Here is a 9,274-nt window from a genome sequence, read left to right as displayed (position 1 = left end):
AGGCTCCTCCGTCCATAGGATTTTCCAGGCAAGAGTACTGGAGTGGGGTGCCATTGCCTTCTCCATAGAATGTTTAAGGACGTGCTTTTGAAAGGATAAAAATCTATTCACCTTGACAAGCATCTTAACACTATATCAGGCATTCACTGAATACTCTACCGTATCTGTTGAGTGAATGAATAAATGAGTGAAGAAAAGCAAATGTTTAGCCCTATTTATGTTCTTTGATAATGTGTTTTGTAAATGATCTTTCAATTCAAGCTTAGTTTTTACAATAAAAAAAGTTAAGTTCTCCCCTCTAGGGCTGCCCGGAGAGCATTTTTTCACAGATTTCAAATTCACCTAAGTGCCTTTAATGAAGGAGTTTTGTTGAAATAAACAAACGAAAGCCCTGTGTATTAATGATAATGAGCATATTGCTTATTAAATTATGATGGTCCCATCAGGTGCGCCTTAAGTACTGTTAGTTCTGCAAAGAGGATTAATTTGTATATTTTAGAGTTAGCATTATATCCTGCCATGTGACATATTCAGAACAAATGAGTACTTAACTCACAGATGCTGAAGGATAAAGAGGTAACAGCATTTTAAATGACTTTTTATACAGATTAAATTTTTTCCCACTTATTGTGATTTTATTTTATATCCACAAATCATTATTTGTCCTCCAAGCTTAATATTTTCCCTATGGTCTGATAGACTGAAAAGGAATTTTTTTTAAGTAATATTGAAAATCAATTCATTTCTCTGACCAATTCTCCAAATATCAAAGACCTGGCAACAATGGGGTGGAAAATGGAAGATGGAAAATCCCGACTGGGTTGCACTGTCACCCGGCTTCAGCCTAAATCTAAGTTATGTGATCAACCACGCATGTGAACAAAAGAGACATCCTTAGAAGAGAGGAGGGGTTTCTGATGGTAATCACAGGGGGGAAGAATATAGTTTGAGAAAAGAAAGCAAGGAGATAGGTGTCAAGGCCTGTGGGTTTTGCTAAGCGGGTAGACGCCCCCATGCTCTTTGCAATTCTTTTCTTCTTAATCTCCATCCACTTTTTCAGAATGCATTTAGGCCCAATCCAAGGATCTCTTATAAAGGAAAGTTTTGTATATTTTTGATGTCTGTGGGAAAGAAGTGCCCCTGGGGAGGTTTTATTTAGGAATGCAGTTTGGAAGCATTTTCTGAGGGGAAAGAGGTTTTAAGGGAAAGACTATGTCATTAATTATTTAGCCTGAAATTCTAGGGGTGCATATTGGAGGTTTTTCTCATCTATCACAGTTTTATGCATCTCTACACAAATCAGCTATCTAACTGTCCTACCAGCCAAAGGACAAGGCATCCTCTAATGAAATATCATGGGTATGAATAGTATTAGATTGGTCTTTTGACTTTAGCTATTCTGGTAAAGGAAATAGGGAAATATATTTACCAGTAAAAACATGAAAACAAACAGATGAGTCAGTATGACACTGAATCAACATTAAAACATTGTGTTCAATTTAAATTTACTGTGAAAACAACAACAACAACAACAACAAGATGAAAATGTGAAAAGATGCAATACCACAGCCCACCCAGGGAGAAGAACATCCATTTGCTGAGCATCATAGTCGATGTTTATCCTACTCAAAGTTGAAGAAACAGAATTCACTCTCTGAAATGTTGTGAATTAACATGATATCTAATGTCCCTCAGAAGACTCTCACCCAAAAACACTCAGGACTAAAGTACTGACAACTCATTTGCATCATAAACTAAATGGAATTACAGGTTTTGAGAATCTTAATATTTAAAATTCAATCATTGGATAAAAGTTTTTCCTTCTTTCCTGTTTCTCTTTCATTCCCAATGAACACATTTTATGCTGTCGTGGTCATTAAGCCTTAGGTAAGTAGTTGAAAACATGGAAAATTTGAAAAAGAATAACTAAAATTCATTTAATCCAACAACCAATTTGGCTGGTAATAAAAAGCAGAGATATTACTTTGCCAACAAAGTTCCGTCTAGTCAAGGTTACGGTTTTTCCAGTGGTCATGTATGGATGTGAGAGTTGGACTGTGAAGAAAGCTGAGCACTGAAGAATTGATGCTGTTGAACTGTGGTGCTGGAGAAGACTCTTGAGACTCCCTTGGACTGCAAGGAGATCCAACCAGTCTATCCTAAAGGAGATCAGCCCTGGGTGATCTTTGGAAGGAATGATGCTAAAGCTGAAACTCCAATACTTTGGCCACCTCATGCAAAGAGTCGACTCATTGGAAAAGACTCTGATGCTGGGAGGGATTGAAAGCAGGAGGAAGAGGGGACGACAGAGGATGAGATGGCTGGATGGCAACACGGACTCGATGGATATGAGTTTGAGTGAACTCTGGGAGATGGTGATGGACAGGGAGGCCTGGAATACTGTGATTCATGGGATCACAAAGAGTCTGACATGACTGAGCAACTGAACTGAATAACAATGTATATATTTAAGTTTTGGATGAGTTATAAGCCAAAATTAAACCCCCTTTGTGTGCAGTGTGGAATGAAATTGAGGGAGTAGGAAAAGAAAGGGAAAGGAAATATTTTTACTCTTTTATTGAAACATCTACACAGGTACAAAGAGTTCTTTTGCTCCATGAAACATTCTAAGTACATGACTGAATTGCAAAAGTTTCTTTTTTAATATATTAAAACCAAACAGAATAAAAAAAAACAAAAACAACCAGACCAAACCAAAAACCTTAAGTCTTTTAGAAATTATTAGGGTTTCACATGGTTTATCATACTTCAATTTTTTGAGTTGTACTGTAATTCTGATGGAGAGTTCCCTGGTAGCTCAGTGGTAAAAAATCTTCTTGCAATGCAGGAGACTCGGGTTTGATCCCTGGGCTGGGAAGATCCCCTGGAAAAGGCAATAGCACCCACTCCAGTATTTTTGCCTGAAGAATTCCATGGACAGAGGAGCCTGGCGGGCTACAGTCCATGGAATCGCAAAGAGTCAGACACAACTGAGCAACTAATACTTCACAATTCTGAATTCTCACCTGGTAAAGAATCCTCCTGCAATGCAAGAGACACAGGAGATGCAGGTTCAATGCCTGGGTTGGGAAGATCCCCTGGAGGAGGAAATGGCACTCCAATATTCCTACATGGAAAATTCCATGGGAACTATCATATTGAGTATATAGTTTGTGCCAGTTACTATCCCAAGCACTTTGTCATACACATATTGGATAACTTGAGACTGTCTTAACAGTGACAACTGGAATTCTTATTCTTTTACAACTTGAAGAAATACAATTCTCATTTTTGTAGTGAAAAAAAGATGGAATTACTAAATTTTTGTGGTTATTTTGGTTTTATTTGACTTTTAATGATGACAACATTTAAGCACATAATAGGCAAATATGTATACATGTAAATTTTATAACTATGAAAGTTATTCAGGCAAGAATTTTATTGACCAATAATATTTTTGTATGTATGTTATAATTTTGTTTCATGAGATATTTTAAATTCAGCCATTTTTTTGGCTTTTAATCAGACTGTATACACTGCTTATTAATAGAACTTTTATTCAACTGACTAATCATTCTATCACAATGTGAATGCTTGCATGCTACATCACTTCAGTCGTGTCTGCCTCTTTGAAACCCTATAACCTGTAGCCTGCCAGGTTCCTCTGTCCCTGGGATACTCCAGGCAAGAATATTGGAGTGGATTGCCATGCTCTCCTTCAGAGGACCTTCCTGACCCAAGTATCAAACCCTTGTCTCTTATGTCTCCTGCATTGACAGGTGGGTTCTTTACCACTAGCACCACCCAGGAAGCCCTTCACAATGTGATCAGCAATTTTTATTGCTCTCATGCTTACAAAATCTCCCTATTATCTAGGAGCAAGATACCTGTTAAATTATGCTGGCTATAAGCTGACAGTTGTATATTGTGTCACTTAGTTGCCCAGAGTTTCAAAAGAAAGCCAAACAGATTATCAATGATAATTACCTTGTTGTTTTGATAGAATTCTGGGAAATACTCTCACACACTTTATGCGCTAATATTCTTGACGATAAGGATGGTAAAGAAATAGGTGCTGATTAATTTTTTCTCAATCATATTCATTTTCCATCAGAATTACTTTCCTAGATTATTTAGCAATATATAAGCTACTGTTTTACCCTAAAGCTAACACTAAAAAAGACTGTTAATTGTATCAAACAGGATTCCAATTTCATAATTTAAAAAAAAACAAGTCATAAGTATTTGGGTCAATAGCTCTTAATGTTTTTTTTAAGTAATTAGATTTGATCATCAGAGCAAAAACATTTTAACAGCAGAGACTTGTTTCCTAAGAAAACTTAGTGTTGTCTCATTTAGAGCAGACAAATGTTTTAAAATATTTTTAGCATATGCCCTATGAGGTTCAAAAGACAGCCTTTTCTATCATCAATCATACTCTTTGCTAATAATGAGCCATTCCTAACCATAAAATATAGATCAGATTTGTTGCTTTCACATTTAAAGTTTCAGGTTTTCCTCCTGCGCTGATTACAGCATTGCCATACTGAAAGAAGAGGTCTTCGAAGAAAAAAAACAGGGATCCATTAATCATGAATCATTATGTTTTGTCAGTTGGCAAAGGAATACTTTGCTCATTTATCCTTTGAATGAAATTAGTTCTGGCTCAGACCCTTTTAGAAGGAAATTCTAAATTGTCTTGGCATCTTCCTATAACAGTTTGTGTATGTGCCATAAAATGGCAGATGGGGTTTATTAATGGCAGATGAGTTTAGTTTGCAGGATTTTTCCCTTTTTCCTATTTGATCATTTGAATACTGGAGCTCTGATAAGATTCATACATTATTGCTGTATATTTATCTATATTTTATCTTATTAATGATTGATGAAAGTGAAAACTGGTAATGTTTGTGCTGCCAAATATAAGCAAGCCCTGTATTTTTTCTGCATGGAGGAAATGGACACAGCATTTCCTTAGATTTAAGCATCCAGACACACACAAAAAATCAAAATTGTTGAAAATATTTACAATAAGTATGTGAAATGATATTTTGCTTGTAAACAGCTCTAGTCACTTAACAGAGTAATATAAAGATAATAGTCATATATATTAATGTTTAACAGACATTTAAGTTTTAGAAAACAATGTTTCCTCATGAATAATTTCTACATTTTGCTACCTTCACTTAGTCATCTAAATGGGGAAAATGTGTAAGTTTTTAATATGTAACACTGAAAACTAAACTGCATGACTGAAACAGCAGAATATCTTGTGGGTGTAATAATCAATGGTTGAGTTTCCTCTTATATCACTGTCTGACAGTGTGGTAGATGCTTAGGCAGACACATGGATTCTTTTAACCATGAGTGCATGACTGGCAGCAATCTGTAGTTTGTAATATGAGGCCTGCAATATATCCCCTCAAATGCTTCCTTAGTTTCGTAGATCTGACACAGGTGCTGGAGAAAATATGGATATAAAAATGTTTTATAATCTATAAAGAACTATAGACCTAAACGAAAGCTGTTACTCAGCTTAAGACCAGTAGATATAAGAGCTCTACAAATTGTTAATAAAAATGCTTTATGCTGAGTGTCCAAATGTTAGACTTGGTGGGAGTTAATGGTGAAAATTTTTATTTCAATGATTTAAAACATGGTTCAACTTGCCTTTGGAGAAGATTTACATACATTTAGAATAGTATGTTACATACTTGAAAATAATTGAGAACATATGAAAAATGAAATAGTATTTTTAATAAAATAAGTCCTAAACTAAATACATTTCTGTAATATGCAAACATATCATCACCAAAATTTGTGCTTATCAGAAAGGATAAAACAGACCTTTTGTTTTCCTTATGCAACCTGAAATACAAATCAAAAACAGGATGCTATTTTGATGTTAAAAAAAAACGCTTTATTTGCTTACAACTTATATCTTAACGTCAACCAGACAATTGTATTAATTGTCTTCTTAATCCATTACACATTTTTGATTGTGTGTACCTGGTAATATGTTTATTTTAATCAAATGGAAATAACTAGGCTCAAATTTGATATCAACCTTGAACAGTAAAAGTGACATATAAATATGAGTTAAAGTGTTAAAATAAATTTAAGTAAATCTCTATTATTATTATTCAAGATCCATAAATAGCTAATCATTTCTCATGATGGCACACAGAAATTCACTTAACAATTTAAGCCACACTTTAAAATAGATACAAGGTGCTTCTACATTGTTTATTTTGGCCATCCTAATGATGGGCTCAGAATCAATATTTCTGTCAAATGCTTGCTTTATACAAATATAACATTTTCTAGTATCTGCAGAAAAATAAGACAGTTAATGCCTGTAAAAGATATAGTTCTTCCATTAGGGAAGTTTTTGTTTCTGTTTCATAAATCACTATTGAATCATAACATAATTCTGCACCTAACAGACCTGTAAAGTATGTGTTCTGACTCTTGCTACCATTCAATATATTCCCAAAATACTAATCCATGTGTGTAAAGGATGTTGCATATCTTCACATCAAGCACAAAAGGTCAGGATCCAGCCATTAGCTTTCCCCAGATTTAAGATGGTGATGAAATGTATATCTCATTTTGACTGCCAAAAGATAATGGGATTCCCTGAAATCTCATTACCTGCAAATGTAATGATGGTCTTCTTAAAGTGGAATAGCAGGAAAAGAAGTACAATATTGCTTCAAAACTGGTAGCATAAATAGACATCTATAAACATTACTGTCAATACTTCATAAAGAGAATCAGTTTCTCTTGAATTTAGGAACTTTTTTAAGGATTACACAAATGCTTGAATTATTTTCCTCTCCTTACTGCAGGTTTAACATATACATATGTAATTTTTTCCTGCATGACCTCTTATCCTCCTCTTTATTAACAAGATAACTCTCGTTTCCAATTTTCCTTCTTCTCCTATTCCACAGTCTTGGGATACTGGATCCTATTCCTCAGTAACCGAGTTAAAATTCAGTCCATAAAAACACATGTACATAGATACATACATGCAGTTCCTCTCAGGCCAGTATCATTGAGGCCCAGAATTTTTGCTGGAGTGATGATAATCACACATGTATACTTACTATGTGCCAGGCTCTTTTCTAAGTGTTTTTCATTCATTCAGTGTTTTAATCCTCATGATAACCCTTTGAGATAATGGAAAAATGGCATATTACTCTCATTGGAAATTGAAATCTGAAAGACTGTAAGCCTGATGCCTTCTGGGACTCAGATGGAGAGCATCTTACTGAGAATTGTACCTACACAGAGGAAACTGACCTGAACAATGATGTTTTGATGATATTGTATGGTCTGCTGGGTCCAAATATGACAGAAACCAGCAATTAAAAAGCAATGTCTTTGGTATTACACAGAATAATTTTAAGTATCAACTGCTATTAAACTCAATAACTATTATTAGCATTACTTGACAAATTTTTGAAAATTAAGCACTATATTTTGCAGTGATATTTGCAATATAATTTACAGAATGAATTAGATTAATAGAATGAATATTAACACATATATATGGAATCTAGAAAGATAGTATTGTCGAACTTACTTACAGAGAATAAATGGAGATGAAGATGTAGAAAATGCACTAGTGGACACTGTGGGACAGAGAAGTTAGGACAAATTGAGAAAGTAGCATTGGCATATATATGCTCTCATGTATAAAACAGATAACTAGCAGAAAGCTGCTGTATAACACAGGGAGCCCAGCCCGGTGCTCTGTAGAGACCTAGAGGGGTAGGATGGCTAGAGAGGGAGACACAAGTGGGTAAGAAGGTATTTATATATATAGGGACTTCCCTGGTGGTTCAGATGGTAAAGCATCTGCCTACAATGTGAGAGACCCGGGTTCAATCCCTGGGTTGGGAAGATCCCCTGGAGAAGGAAATGGAAACCCACTCCAGTATTCTTGCCTGGAAAATCCCATAGACGGAGGAGCCTGGTAGGCTACAGTCCAGGGGGCCGCAGAGTCAGACACAACTGAGCGACTTCACTTAGCACATATATATATATATATATATATATATATATATATATAATTATGACTGCTTCACATTAATGCATGGCAGAAACCACAACAATTATACTCCAATATAAAAATAAAATTAATAATGAAGCTGGGAAAGAAAACCAAGATGAAGCTACAGCTAGCAGAATTCCCTGCCTGAGCAGGGTTTTATGGCAGACACATTGTCTCCTTGAGGCCTTCAAATCAAATCAGATTCACATTAAACAAACATGTATTTGGCACCTATGGTGGCTCAGTTGTAAAGAATCCTCCTACCACTGCACGAGACACAGGAGATGTGGGTTCGATTCCTGGGTCAGAAAGATGCCCTGGAGAAGGAAATGGCAACCCACTCCAGCACCCTTGCCTGGAAAATCCCATGGACAGAGGAACCTGGTGGGCTGCAATCCATGGGGTCACAAAGAGTCAAACACAACTTAGGGACTGAGCATGCAAGTACTAGGAAACTTAGTACAGAAAAGAGATGTTGCAGAGTCAAAAATCTACAAGGACCATCATGCTGTGCATGAGTCAATCAGACCAAATTGAAAGAGTAGTTAAGAGATCAAGAGGGAAGAAGTTTTCCGGGTACTTTTTAAGTTTCTGTAACCAAATGTGATGGAAATTTGCAAATTCAAATATAAAATAGACTGTAGCAACTACAAGTAGAACATATATATATATACACACATATAAATTTATGTTTTATATATATATTTACATATGTAAATATATATATTGCTTTCCTTCCCAAAATGTTTTCAAACATCATCCTCTTTTTTAAAAGATATTAGAATAGATATTTTTATGTAAGATATTCCAGTTCTTAACTGTTCACTAAACTTACTGAGGTGTTGAGTATGACAATGCAAAACAAATCAAAATATGCTAAAATTGCCCAACATGCAGGCTGCCCCAATTATGACCTCTTTAATAAAAGGGGATAAACACCATTAACACTGTAAATTAGAAATTTTCCATTTAAAATATGCCTCTTAAACTTTATCTGTTTTTTTATTAAAATAATCCATTAAATAATTATATACAGTTTACAGATGAGAAAACAGAAGTCCCAAGAAGTTAGATTGTTTGTTAATGCAGTGAAAGACAGCAGAGTTTAAACTCACGTTCAAATATTCTAACCCAAAGTGACTTAGAAATAGATTCGAAAATTTAATAGTTTAATCTCTGATATGGCTTTATTATATATTTATTAATTTATCT

The sequence above is a fragment of the Oryx dammah genome, unplaced genomic scaffold (genome assembly GCF_014754425.2).
Source record: "Oryx dammah isolate SB20612 unplaced genomic scaffold, SCBI_Odam_1.1 HiC_scaffold_2, whole genome shotgun sequence".
Taxonomy (NCBI): domain Eukaryota; kingdom Metazoa; phylum Chordata; class Mammalia; order Artiodactyla; family Bovidae; genus Oryx; species Oryx dammah.
Note: the sequence above shows the minus strand (reverse complement) of the source record.